At 37.7% G+C, this 14211-nt stretch overlaps 1 pseudogene; it reads right to left on the reverse strand.

Annotated features, from left to right (window-relative positions):
- Positions 1-9754: 9754 nt before the first annotated feature.
- Positions 9755-10485, reverse strand: LOC124509257 (dynactin subunit 6-like; annotated as a pseudogene).
- Positions 10486-14211: the final 3726 nt, after the last annotated feature.

The raw sequence follows: 14211 nt of genomic DNA on the forward strand, positions 1-14211 counted from the left end.
GACAGGCCCAGGATCGGAATCTATGGCTTCAGTACCGATATTCCTAACTAATTCATGTGACTATGTAATTTGTCATCCAAACTAATTCATAATATTTATCATCTGAGCCAGAATGAGAGTACTTTTATAAATTATACCTGCTCAATAAGCATAAAATAGCAAAGTCCTAGACATACCAGTACATTGCTGACTCGCTTAGTGAATATTCTTTTAGTTGCAAGTATCAGGGAATTCTCATGTAGGTTGGCTAAATCAAAAAAGAAATCCATGATCTCATGGCATTTGTATGATATTCATCACTTTTCCACCCTCTGCTAGATTATTCCTGTCAGCATACAAACTGATGTTATTTTCCTCTTAAAAACGAAAGACAACAAAACCCAAAACTAAACAAACAAAAAACCTTTTTACCTACTCCCTCCACCACCTGCAGGACCTTTTATCCTCCTCTTGATAGCAAACCTCCCAGAGAGAGAGTTTTCTATACTCACTGCTTCCACTTTTCCCATTCTGTCTTAATCACATGCCAATCAGGCTTATACAACTTCTATGGAAAGGAAACTGTGTGGTCAAGGTAGCAATGTCATCAGTATTTCTAAATCAAATGGCTATCCCACAGTCCTCTCCTCAGCTGACTTATCAATAATTTTGGACAGAGTTGATCGCTCACTCCTCCTGGAAGGACCTTCTTTCCTGGTGTACCATTCAGGGCCCTCCAGCGAAACAAAGCCAGCTTGACATATACCCACCTGGGTTCCAGGACAGTACTTTCCTGGTTGTTCTCTGACCTCCTCAATCTGCTTGGCTGGGTCTCCTCCTTTCCTGTGACCTCTTGACATTGACCTGCCTGGGAACTCAATCCTCGATCCCTTTCTCTTCTATGCCTACACTCATTCCCTTCGTGATCTCATCCAGTATTGTGACTTTATATGCCATCGATGCCCTTTTCTCTCTACAATTTACATCTCCAACTTAATTGCCAAAGTCTATATCCAACTGTCCACTTGGCGTGTCTTATAGACCTTTTGGTTTTAACCATGAAAAAACAAATTCTTTTTTCACCCCTCACTTCATCTCCTTTAGCTCTTTCTCATCTCAGTTACCATCAACATTATGCTTCTAGATGCTCACTTAAAGATATTGGGGTCAATTTTAGCATTAAATCTACGCAGAAATCCTGTTGATTCCGTGTTCTAAATAGACTGAGAATGTGAACAAGTTTGCCACCTCCTCTGCTTCCACTTGACTCAAGGCCACTACAGTTTCTTGCCTGGATTATTGTAATAGCATCCTTACTGGTTTATCTTCCTATAACTTTGTCTCTGATGTATAGTCTAATCACACCAACCAGAGGTATCCTTTTATTCCGAGATATTTCAGAACGTAATGAATATCCATGTAAACCAGTGTAGAAATAAATTTTTTTTGCTTTGTTTTTTTTTTTCCAATTCAAATTTTTCTTTAAATTCTAGTTAGTTAACATACAGTGCAATATAGGTTTCAGGAGTAGAATTGCAAGTGATTCATCACTTAGTGCTCATCATACCAACAGCCCTCCTTAGTACCCATCAGCCATCTAGCCCATCCCACACCCACCTCCCTTTTAAAATCTAAGTCAGATCCTGCCACTGTTATGCAATTGTTCTCCATCTCACTGAGAGGAGCAAAAATTAAAGTATTTACATGGATTAGAAGTTTGTACATGATTTGACGTTGTGTTACTTGTGTAAAATCCAACTATACTCCCACAGGATCTCTCATGTCTACATTAGCTACAATAGTTACACTTTTACACAAAAGCTTTTTCACTGGCTGTTTTCTTTGCTTGAAATGTCTTTCCTCCATGTATTTAATGGCTCATCCCATCATCTCCTCAAGTCTTTTCACAAATATCACCTTCCAAGGTTGGCTTATCCCGACCGTTTTTTTTTAAAAAAATTCCAATTTCTCATCACTCCAGATCTTTCTTAACTTACTCTAATGTTTTTCATAGCTTTATCATTTTCCTACATGTAGTATATCTTAGTTATTTATTTTATTTATTGTTTGTATAATTATCCAAACATATAAGTTCTATGAGGGCAAAGACATTTGTCTCTTTGTCTACAACAGCATTTTTAGGGCCAGTAGTAGTACCTGGAAGTTAGGTATTACTTATTAAATATTCGGTCCATTTGCCAAATAGACTGGAAATCAAAATAAGGTGGGTTCTAGACATGGAGGCCTCTGGCTCATCAAGCTTCAGATTCTTTCCCTCTATTTTCTCTGCCATCCTCAGTGTCCCACCAGACTGGTCCCAAGATGTCTGTAGCAATTTCAGGCCTCATATCTAGGCATGGTGGTATTTAGGCAGAAAAGAAAAATCTCTTCCAGTGTCCCTTTTTTGTGAGACAGAAAGCTGTGACATAATGCTTTCCAGAAGATATACACCCCCATCGTCCCCAGTATATGGGACTGAATTTGGTCACATGGCCAATTCGAAACCAGTGATTATCAAAATATTAGATTTGTTGTGACTGGTTTAGATGAATACAACATCAAATGGATGTAGAGTCACCACAATGTCCCCCTGAAACACATCAGTGCACTGGTGTGATAGGATGTATGTGTGCGTGTGAGTGTTTGTGTACCTGCTTGGGAGATGCATTCTGGTACTCAGTTCTTGCAGAGTGAAAAGAAACAAATTAGTGTAATTTAGGATCCAGAAGATGGGGGAAGAGTAGACATCTTGCATGAAAACTCTCTCTGTCAAGGCATGAAGCTAACATCATCCAGTATGTGCATCTCACACTGAGTAATACTTTAACAAGGAGGCCAGAAATAATCCCAGTCACTTGGTAGAGACAATTTTTACACAGTGCTTAGATAGGCATTAAAAGTATTTCTTTTCAGGGGCGCCTGTGTCACTCAGTCGGTTGATAGTCCCACTTCAGCTCAGGTCATGATCTCATGGCTCATGAGTTCGAGCCCTGTGTCGGGCTCTGTGCTGACAGCTAAGAGCCTGGATCCTGCTTCAGATTCTGTCTCTCTCTGTCTCTCTCTGTCTCTCTCTCTCTCTGCCCCCCTCCCACTCGCACTCTGACTCTCTCTCTCTCTCAAAAATAATAAATAAACATTTTTAAAAATTTTTTAAAAAAGCATTTCCTTTCATGGATGACCAACCACTCCTCCTGACTGACACATTCTTCATGTAGCCATATAAATACCTTTATTCAGTTTTTGGTGTTTCTCTGAGCTGGGACCTTCCTAATCTATTTTTTAAATTTTTGGTTTCAATTTTGAAATACCATATACATACATACAAAAAAGTGCATAGAATATATATTCAGATATCGATGATGAACAATATAAAGTGAAAACCTATGTAATCACCACCCAAACCAATAAAATCATATATTATTATACCCCCAGAGTGCATGATGCTCCCCTCCCTCACTACAGCTTTTTAACTCCTGAGCGAGATATCTACCACCCTGACAAATGTTCAGTATCTCTTCCTTGCTGCTTATTGTAGCTTCACCATCTTTATAAACAATGCTAAAATATCTAGTTGAGTTCTTTTCAGCTTTATGGCATCACATCTCTGCTTTGAGTTTTTACTGTACAGTTAGCAAACCACCCTTTTTAAGCTTGTTTTTAGAGACCCCTTAAATGTTTAAAGGCACTCCCTCTTCCCAGGTTAGAGAGAAATCCTCTTCCCAGGTAGGTACTTGGGGACCTACTATGTGCTTAGAAGCAAACTAGATGCCAGGGTAAACATGAGGCCAACTGGTATTCTTTACCTTAAGTGATAAGATAGTCTGTTTGGAAGGTGGTGGTTAATTGATAGTGTACATTGTTAGGACTGAAGACAGCTCAGGATAGTAGTAAGAGCATGCGTATTGTGCTGAGATAGCCTATGTGCCACTTCTTACTGGCTTTGTGTCTGGGGCAAGTCTCTACCTCTCTGAACCTGTGTATTTAATCCTTAAAGAGACAAAGATATTTAAAACCTGCTCCCAGGGTTGTCAAGTATGGTACTTTGTAGGCTGCCAATAAATGGTAGATCCTGTTACTGTAATACATTGTACTAGTCAGAAGGAAGGGTCAAAAATAATTCAGCTCTCCCGGAACAATGTGGAAGGCATATATACAAGTCTAGTGAGTTTAGTACATACTAGATGTTAATGTGAGGATTTCTTGACCCCCAAGAACACACTTAGGCAGCTAAGTGGAGTGGTAAGAGGCTAGGCATTAAGATCAGAAGTGCTGGGATTAATAATTCCAATCGTGATGAAAGCTACCTTTTACTGAGCTCTAAATTCCCCAGGAGCCCATAGAGTCTGACTGCTGGTGGGCACCTCAGTGACATGGTTAGATCTGAGTACTTGGAACCAGAAATGTTAGGTTAATGATGTACTTTTCAGACTTTTTTTTTTTTAATCAAAAACAGTAGAGAGATTTAATTTTTATTGAGTATTCCCTAGGTCCAAAATACTGCTCAAAACATATTGTATGTATCATTTTATGTAATTGCAATTGGTCAATGATTATCCCTATTTACAGGTCAAAGACTTTGAATCAGAGATCAAGTAACATTTCTGTGATCATAGAGTTAATAAATGAAGGAGCCAGGCGTTTATTTATCCCATCGGTATTCAGAACCCACATGCTTTTTGTGGGGGAGATACATTTTAGTTTGAAATAATTACAAACTTACAAAACATTGAAATAATAGGCCAGGAAACTCCTGTTTTTACTTGACCCAAATACCTCAATTGTTAATATTTTGCATATTTTTTATCTTTCACTATCTTTCTCACTCCCTGTCTTTCACTCTCTTTTTCCCCCTCCTCTTTTTCTTCTCCTTGCACACACTACACAAAGATACACATACATACAAATTTTTCTAATCTCTTTGACAGTAAGCTACAGATACATTAAATATTTAGTATTCTAAATACTTTAGAACAAGGACATCCTTTTGCACAAACACACTACAATTATGAAAATCAACACATGAACATTGGTTATATATCTGTATTATACATCTCATTATAGACCTTATTCAAATATGACCAATTATCTCAATAATGCTATTTGTAGAAAATTTTATAAATTTTATAGTTTGTCCATTCTTCTCTCCAGTCTACTATCATGCATTTTATTTCATTGTTATTACACTTTATTCTTATTCCCTCTGGAATAAGTCCTCAAACTTACTGTCTCGCACAACCATAACAATTTTGAGAAGTATGAACCATTTACTAGAGTGCCCCTCAACTTGGGTTTACCTGATTCTATGCTTAAGGTTAGATTCCACGTATGCATTTCTGCCAGGAATACCACAAAGTGATACTATATCCTTCTCAGTGCATTATATAGGTTGGCACCTGATATCCATTTATTCTGTAATTGGCGATATTAAATTTGATCTCTTGGTTAAGGTAGTATTCATCAGATTACTCTAATGTAAAGTTAATATTTTCCCATTGTTCACTTAAATATTTTGTGTGGAGATACTTGAAGGCTATGGTAATATTGTGTTCTATGACCCACTGACGATTCTTGACTGAATCCATTAATATATGATGGTGTAAAAAGTGTGTGTTTCCAACTCCAGTATTCCCCCCCCCCCCCATTTTACTGGTGAGGATTCTTCTGCAACGAAGAGCTGTTATCTCTCCCTCATTTATTAATTATTCATGTCTTCATATGTTTCAGTATTGGTTCATGGATATATATTTTATTCAGTGTATAATAACCCATTACAATCATGATTTATTTTGATGCTCGAATTTCCCCAGGTTTGGCCAGTGAAAGCCCCTTGATTCCTGCTCCTGTGTCTTCTTGGTATGTGTCTATTTTTCTTTGAAACCGTTTTTGGTGCAGCGAGATGTTCCTGCCTCTTTTTGTACTTCTGCTGTGCCAGCCCTGGAATCAGCCATTTTTCCGAGGAGACCAGGTTTCTTTTAGTATAGAATGGTATTTAGAATTGAGCCTGCACTTTGAACCACCATTTTCTACTGGAACTATAACTTGACAATTCCCTACATTTACCTTAACTTCAGTTACCCAATATGTAGAATTGGCATAAAAAATAGGAATTTCTTAATGGGTATGTGGCAAGGTTTAGACATAGTAAAGAAAGCATTTAGTACTGTGCTTGGCACATGGGTAATGTTTCATTTATTTATTACGTTATTTTTAAGTTTATTTATTTATTTTGAGAGAGAGAGACAGACAGACAGAGACAGAGCATGAGCAGGGGAGGGGAAGAGAGAGATGGAGAGAGAGAGAGAGAGAGAGAGAGAGAGAGAATCCCAAGCAGGCTCCGCACCATCAGCACAGAGCCCGATGTGGGGCTGAAACTTATGAACTGTGGGATCATGACCGGAGCGAACCAAAGAGTCGGATGCTCATCTGACTGAGCCACCCAGGAGCCCCACATGGGTAATGTTTTAAAATGGGACATGTTGAGCATCACAATGAATAATAATAATAATGGATTATAAACCAATGAATAAAATAGGAATCTATAAGTATATCTGAAAACAAGCGGTAGCTGATATTATCATTATTTTTTTAATTATTATTATCAAATACTCTGGATGTTGATAAGATCCACCTCTGGCAAAAAACCTCAGGATTCCAGTATTTGTCTTGTGAAATCCAGGCCAGATCAAGCATTGCAGAGCCTGCAAGAATAGAAACATGAAGAATGATTCCAGAAGGATGCCTCAGGACTTGATGACTGAGGCTTCAGTATTAGAGACAAACAGCATGAAATGAAGAACACCAACCACTCCTAGAGCCTGATACTAGAACCCAGTACTTTCCTTGTCATGGTCCTAACAGCACCGTGTTATAAGCAGACAGGTATTTGTCTGCCCATTCATTCACCTGTGGCTTCATAGAAGTAACTTGTTTATGACTTATCCTTGACCCCTAAATCAGTGCCTATCAGTATAGGAGACATCCAAGAAGTGTGTGCTGAATAAATGAATGAATGAATGAATGAATGTGTTGAGCAGTTTCTAATAGCTCGTCACAATAACTAACAAGAGGAGGAGATAAAGGCTGACCTATTCCATAGTGGTCTGAGTCTAGAAGCCTGAAGCCTTAGTTGTATTGCCTCTTTGGATGATAGGCGTTCCCAGAAAGATAACCCTCCCCAGTTTCCATGTTTCCCAGAGTTGAAGTGGAAGCCCCATATGCACCAGACTGTGTATCCTAGACTGGTTCAAGGGACAGATAATTAATTCATTAAATATTTATGGATGATCATTTACTATAGGTCTTTCAGGGTTTGGGGGTACAGCTGAGAGCACAATAGTCAGATCCCCTGCTTTCATCAATATTTGGTTCTGGGGGGAGAGACAATGAACAAAGGGACTCATAAAATTTAGAATGGTGGAGAAATTAAAGCTTGATGAACAAATAGAGAATCATCCAGCATGTGTGTGTACAGAAGAAAGAGTGAATGTGGAGGTGAGAACTTGCTGGTTTCAGGGAACTTGGAGTAGTTTGTAATGGCTGGAAGTAGAGTAGGATACAGGCTGAGGGTTCAGGCAGGAAATTAGAAAGTAGAATCCACAAGAAAATGTCACCTAACTTCTCTGGGCCTAGTGGTTTTGACAAGAAAAGAGGGTTTTAAACATCTGAGAAAATTTGTGACAAATGTGTAAAGCTCCAATCTAAAATCATTAATGTTCTTTTCTGTTTTTAAACAATAATGACAATAATTATAGCTGGTAGTTTTGAGTATTGCTATTTGTTAGGCACTGTGCTAGTTGTTTTACATATTTATTTATTCCTCTATGAGGAACATTAGTGGGGATTGTCATACTTTACAATGTTGGATAGCAGTAGATGGCAGGTATTAGGATTAAATCCTGTCTAATTTCAAAGAGCTTGTTCTTTTGTTTGAACATTCGTTTTTCTATTTTCTTTATATATATATATATATATACATATATATATATATATATATATTTTAAGTTTATTTAATTTGAGAAAGACAGAGACAGCACATGCCAGTGAGGGGCAGCGAGAGAGGGAGAGAGATACCCAAGCAGGCTCCATGATGTCAGCTTAGAACCTGATGTGGGGCTTGAACTTATGAAACGTGAGATCTCGACCTGAGCTGAAACCGAGAATTGGACGCTCAACCAACTGAGCCACCCAGGCACCCTTTTCTATTTTCTAAAAGTGGCACTCAGGCAAGAGGTGGAAACCAAGAACAATTGAGTGGTACACAAAATGGCTATTAGGAAGATTAAATGACACAGCATTTACAGAATGCTTAGTAAAAGGGAAATCAGTTACATGTATTATTTATATTTTATTCTTAATTTTAAACTTTTATAATTTTTTATTTCACGGAGTTAAATTTTTTATCCCTCATGATTTTATTTATAATAATTTCTATTAAGCCTAGAGAAGTTGAATTATGCTTAATGAAATATATGGTATATTTTGGGACAAAAATTTAAATGTCTAAGATGGTGGTATTTACAGAACGTTATAGGATGAAGACCTCGGATGATGTCATGTGCCATTCCTATTAATAAAAAGAAGTTCTTCCTGAACCCATCTTCCTCAATGTGGAAACCCTTGAGAGGTGCTGATTGTGCACTAGTGAGAATACCAGGTATAAATGGATATGTGTGTTTGTGATGGTGGTTTTAGTATATGAACATGAATTCTTAGATTCTCCTCCCTTCTAAAGGTAGAAAAGGTGGAGCTTAATCCCCTCCCTCTTGACTGTGAGATGGACTTAGTGACTTGCTTCTAAGAAATAAAATGAAGTGGAAGTGATGGTGTGCAACTTTAGGGATTGAGTCCTTCCTCACTTGGATCTGAAGGAAGCTGAGGGAAGCCAACTGCCATGTCATGAGGATACCCACCAGCCCTGTGGAGAGGCTCACCTGGTATGGAACTGAGGCCTCCTGCCAACAGCCCTGTGAGGCAGTCATGTTGTAAGTGGACCATCCAGCCCCACTCAAGTCCTCAGATGACCACCGGTCTGACTGACTTCTTGAAAGAAACCTCATGAGGCACACTGAGCCAGAACTGCCAGCTGAGCCATTCCTAGATATTTGATCTGCAGAAACTGTGTAAGATAGTAAATGCTCAAAAGATAATAAGCTTCTACATTTTGGGGGTAATTTTCTACACAGCATAGATAACTACTATACTGTGTGTTCATGGATGAATAAGAGAACAGTGTGAAGTACCCTTTCTAGACTTGATACTATTCACCTGGTGAAAGTCTATTATCTTGACTCAAGAGCTATGGCCACATTGCAGTAAGTCGCTATTGATAAAATCATTTCTGTCTTCCTGCCAGTTGCTGCTTTTTATGTCACAAGCATGTCAGGGCCTGTCCTACCGCTTAGCATAATTGCCTAGAATGTCTGTGATGAAGTTTGAGTTCAGTTTCAGTGAGATAGTTAGTAAGAGAAGGCTGTTAGTCTGGCTGTGGAGAAGCCCCAAAGAGTGATGTCTGCACAATACACTGTCTGGGTTTTGATTGGTTCTTTGTCCTAAAGAGTCAGAAACTATTTTATCAAAACATTTAGAACTCATAGACAATTGGCAGACTTGGGGGCCACACTATACAAACCATATTCATATTAGACTAATGTATAAATAAGAAAGCTTCTCTAAATTTACTATGTGCAGAGTACAATTCTGGTGCTCTCATCCAGAGTTCCTCCTTTCTCTGAATGATAGCTTGGAGGCCATATTAGCAAATCAGAAGGTGGTTCAGTTAAGCTTGCAACTGAACCAAAAGTGGTGAGTCTTGAGGTACTGTAAGTCTTGATAGATAAACTGATACTACCTTGCCACATGTTGACTTAAGTAGTTTAACTCTCTGGGGGCATCTTATAACCAAGTCTTTAGGAGGTATCTCACTGTTGTCCTCACACATTACTGGTGTTGACCTTCCTTTCATAGTCTTCTTTAGGTCGTGGTAGGTTGGCAAGGTTATCTTCAGGAAATCCAGCTGTGGTATCTGGGGCTGTGGTTGCTCAGTCTGCACCCCATGAAGGCAATCTGCACCACAGATCACTGTATTCTCAAGGATGACCTCAAATGTATTCAGGTTGCAACAAGTCCCAATGATGCAACCACTTCTCAATATTACCTTTCTGCCCACACTGGCTTTTGATTCAATAACATTATTATCTTCCATTTTCATGGCTTGGGAATAACAGCCAATTTCAAACACATTATTAGTGCCAATGATCATAGATATTTTAGTTCCAGATCTTCAGCATTAGGGGTGATATTATCAGGTTGAGCATTTATGATAAGCACCTACCTGTTCTTCTATTAGGTAACCCTCACCAATAACTATTGGCCTGGCTTCTGCAATAATTTGTGCTTTAGAGTGGATCACTGTCCTAGGTCCTATAGTTACATCACCCACATTTCACTTTCTACACACACAACTGCTCTAAAGGCAACCTTTACACTCTTTTCAGCCTTCTCCACCATAGTTTGGCCCCTGTCTCTTATGGAATTAATTTTTGAAAATATTTTCCATAGCATATAATGCTAGCTTTGTATTTTCAATAGTGATAGGAAATTTCCTTTACATTGAGTTTGACTAAAAGATGATAGAATATAAATGGATGTATTAAGAAATACTAACACGTGGGGTGCCTGGGTGGCTCAGTCGGTTAGGTGTCTGACTTCCGCTCAGGTCATGATTTCACGGTTTGTGAATTTGAGCCCCGTCTCAGTGTCTGTGCTGACAGCTCAGAGCCTGGATCCTGCTTTGTATTCTGTGTCTCCTTCTCTCTCTGCCCCTCCCCCACTTGTGTTCTATCTCTCTCTCTGTCTCTCAAAAATAAATAACTGTAAAAATTAAAAAAAAGAAATACTAACATGGGCTTTGAATATATCTTTTCAGTCCTGGAGTTATATCACATGAATGATTGAGGTGTTGTTGAAAACATTGTTCTAAGTCAGGCTTTATAATGAGAAGTTTACTAGATAGCAGGTGGGGCTGCTAACAAATTTTTTTGTTAGAGATTCTCCCAGAAAGCCTCACAGTACCCTAGAAGTTTGCTTGAAAAGAAATCATGCCTCCAAAAATATCATCCACTATATTAAGTCCCTATTACAAGTGCACATTTTCCCTATCTGTGTTGTCTATAAAATATTAATTTATTATAACATCAAATAGTCCTGCCCACCATATTTCCATAGGTGTTCTGGACCCTGGATATGCAAAGATGAATGAAACATTGTTTGTCATAATCTTGGATTTCACAACTTTGTGTTGGAAGCAGACAAATAAAAACAAACTTATGTGGAATTTAAGAAACAAAACAGATGAGAGGGACTCCTGGGTGGCTAAGTGTCTGACTTCAGCTCAGGTCATGATCTCAGTTTGTGAGTTTGAGCCCATGTCAGGCTCTGTGCTGACAGCTTAGAGCTTGGAGCCTGCTTTGGATTTTGTCTCACCCTGTCTCTCTCTGCCCCTTCCTTGTTTGCACTCTGTCTCACTCTCTCAAAAATAAATAAATATTTAAAAATTTTAAAAAGAAACAAAACAGGTGAACACATGGAAAAGGAAAAAAAGAGAGGGAAACAAACCATAAGAGACTTTAACAATAGAGAACAAATGGAGGATTGATGGAGCGAGGTGAGTGGGGAATGGGCTAGATGTGTGATGGGTATTAAGGAGGGCACTTGTTATGATGAGCACTGGGTGTGAATCACTAAATTCTACTCCCTAAACCAATATTACACTATATGTTAATTAACTAGAATATAAATAAAAATTTGAAAACAAAAACAAAAAACAAACTGTAGACTCTGAAATGCAAATGAGTATAGACTATAGTGGGAATACTAAGGAGAGGCACAGGGGAAGTGAACCAAAGAAATGGACAGAGCAGGAGTATCCCAAAATGTAGAATGGGAGCCAGAGAGCTGTCTGTTCCTTGCTAAGGTTGAAGTATTCACTTGTAAGTGACTGTTACATTCATCTTTGAATTCACTTTCTTGATTCTGTCAGTATAAACCTGAGTAAAATATACCTTTACACTTTGAAATTAAATAATGTAATTATCAGACGCATATTCGTTCAACTGGTTCTACAGCAAAAAAGTAAAAACTACTTAAGGAGCTATGTTAAAAACTAATCATTTTGTATATAGACACACCACATCTTCTTTATTCATTCATCTAGCAATAGACACTTGGACTTCTTCCACAATTTGGCTATTTTAAATAACGCTGCAATATACATAGGAGTGCATGTATCCTTCTGAATTAGTGTTTTTGTATTTTTTTGGGTAAATACACAGTAGTGCAGTTACTGAATAGTAGGGTAGTTCTATTTTTAACTTTTTAAGGAAACTCCATACTGTTTTGCACAGTGGCTGTACAAGTTTTCATTTCAACCAACAGTTCAGGAGGGTCCCTTATTCTCCACATCCTCACCAACACTTATTTTTTGTGCTTTTGAGTTTAGCCATTCTGACAGTTGTGAGATGATACTACATTGTAGTTTTTTTTAATTCAGTATAATTAGCATACAGTTTTATATTAATTGCAGGTGTACAATATAGTGATTCAACAATTCCATACATCACCCAGTGCTTATTACAAGTACCCTACTTGCTTCTTATCACCTATTTCACCCATTTCCCCATCCATCTTCCCTCTAATAGCCATCATTCTCTATAATTAAGAGTCTATTTCTCTATTTCTCCCTTTTTTTCCTTTTGCTCATTTGTTTCTTAAATTCCACATATGAGTGAAGTTATATGGTATTTGTCTTTCTCTGACTGACTTATTTCACTTAGCATTATACTCTCTAGCTCCATCTGTATCATTGCAAATGGCAAGATTTCATTCTTTTTTATATCTGAGTAATATATATATATATATATATATATATTCATACATATACCGCTTCTTTATCCATTCACCTGTCGATGGACATTTCCCCTGCTTCCGTAAGATGGCTTTTATAAATAATGCTGCAATAAACACCTATGTTTATTTACATTCTTTGTGTAAACACAGTAGTGCAATTACTGGATTGTAGGACAGCTTTATTTTTTAAATTTTCAATGAACCTCCATACTATTTTCCACTGTGGCTGCACCAGTTTGGATTCCCACCAATAGTGCAAGAAGTTTCTTTTTTCCACTACATCCTCACCAACAGTTGTTTCTTGTGTGTTTGATTTTAGCCATTCTGACAGGTGTGAGGTGATAGCTCATTGCACTTTAGATTTGCATTTTCCTGATGATGAGTGATGTTGAGCAACTCTTCATGGCTCTGTTGGCCATCTGGATGTCTTCTTTGAAGAAATGTCTGTTCATATCTTCAGTCAATATGTAAATTAGATTTTTTGGGTTTTGGGTGTTGATTTGTATAAGTTCCTTATGTATTTTGGATAGAAAGCCTTTATCATATATGTCATTTGCAAGTATCTTCTCCCATTCAGTGGTTTACCTTTTAGTTTTGCTGATTGTTTCCTTACCTGTAAATAAGCTTTTTGTTTTGATGTAGTCCCATGTGTTCACTTTTGCTTTTATTTCCCTTGCCTTAGGAGACATATCTAGAAAAAAATGTTGTTACAACTGATATCAGGGTCATTACTGTCTGTGCTCTCTTCTAGGATTGTTATGGTTTCATATCTCACAGTTAGGTCTTTAATCCATTCTGAGATTGTTTTTGTGTATGGTGTAAGAAAATGATCCAGTTTCATTCTTTCACATGGAGCTGTCCACTTCTCCCAACACCATTTGTTGAAGAGACTGTATTTTTCCTATTGCATATTCTTGTCTCCTTTGTTGAAGATTAATTAACCATATAATTGTGGGTTTACTTCTGGGCTTTCTATTCTGTTCCATTGACCTATGTATCTATTATTATGCCAGTGCCATACTGTTTTGATTACTACCACTTTTTAATATAACTTGAAGTCTGGAATTGTGATATCTCCACTTCTGTTTTTCTTTTTCAAGAATCGCTTTGGCTATTCAGGGTCTTGTAGTTCCATACAAATTTTAAGGCTGTTGTAGTTCTGTGAAAAATGTTGTTGGTAGTTTGATAGAGAGTGCATTAAATCTATAGATAGTGTTGGGTAGTCTGGACATTTTAACAATATTTGTACTTCAAATCCATAAGCATGGAAAGTCTTTCCAATTATTTGTGTAGTATTGAATTTCTTTCATCAGTTTTTTATGGTGAAAT

Source organism: Lynx rufus, unplaced genomic scaffold (genome assembly GCF_022079265.1).
Source record: "Lynx rufus isolate CCGP_SWC_20201006 ecotype Redwood Valley unplaced genomic scaffold, mLynRuf1.p SCAF_14, whole genome shotgun sequence".
NCBI lineage: Eukaryota > Metazoa > Chordata > Mammalia > Carnivora > Felidae > Lynx > Lynx rufus.